Source organism: Solanum tuberosum, unplaced genomic scaffold (genome assembly GCF_000226075.1).
Source record: "Solanum tuberosum cultivar DM 1-3 516 R44 unplaced genomic scaffold, SolTub_3.0 scf00360, whole genome shotgun sequence".
In the NCBI taxonomy this organism is placed as follows: Eukaryota; Viridiplantae; Streptophyta; class Magnoliopsida; order Solanales; family Solanaceae; genus Solanum; species Solanum tuberosum.
This window is the reverse complement of record NW_006239282.1, coordinates 208,570-209,438: the sequence shown is the minus strand read 5'-3', so window position 1 is coordinate 209,438 and position 869 is coordinate 208,570. Positions and strand designations below refer to the sequence as shown.

Here is an 869-nt window from a genome sequence, read left to right as displayed (position 1 = left end):
TACAACATTTATTTTGATTGTTACTTAAATTTCATTGTAACATGTTGTTTAAATCCATTGTTAGGTAACGACGAAACGATCCATTTTGTGTAACGACCGACTTGGTCTGATCGTGTCGTTACCTTAATATTTTCTTCTAATTTTCTTGTTACTTATTATTTAATAATAATTCTATTTTATCATTTACCCAACCTTTTCATATTAGCTCTACCTTGTACCATACTTTTTTGGTCAGTTTTACTATTCAAATTATGTATGTGTGACATTATGTAACGACGAAGGATGATACAATCTATCCAAACACTATATTCACTAAAACAATACGATACATTAGGAAACAAGATGTAACAACCATGAAAATTGGAAAGATAAAATGTAAAAAATAAAAATAAAAATGCTGGCTATGGGGTTCGAACCCATGCGCACTTATGTGCAGAAGATCTTAAGTCTTCCCCCTTAACCTCTCGGGCAAACCAGCTTGATGTTTATACTTTCTAGTATTACTTTATAATTACTTCTTTTCAAGTTAAGACATTTTCTTTTTCATGTCAAAGAAATAAAAAAGTTGTCCTTTTGAAAGTTCTATTATTCTATTGAAGACTCTTTTATTAGACCTTTTTCTAAAAAGAAATTTAAAGAACATCCCTCTCTAGAATACTATTTTTTTGTGTGTGTGATTTATTATGTTACTCTTTTTTTCCTTTTTTAAAGCGGGAAATTTCATAAAAGTACATTTACCTAACTTATATTATAAAAATATTGCGCAAAATCTATCTTACAAATCTTTAACTCAAAACTCAATTTGTTATATACAATAATATACATCTAGTATACAATAACATACAAAACTTTCATATTTATTTCGAAAA

At 27.6% G+C, this 869-nt stretch overlaps 1 non-coding gene across 1 annotated transcript; it reads right to left on the bottom strand.

The window, feature by feature from the left end:
- Positions 1–395: 395 nt before the first annotated feature.
- On the bottom strand, positions 396–478 carry TRNAL-UAA (transfer RNA leucine (anticodon UAA)). The gene has a single exon. It is a non-coding gene; the product is annotated as a tRNA-Leu (tRNA).
- Positions 479–869: the final 391 nt, after the last annotated feature.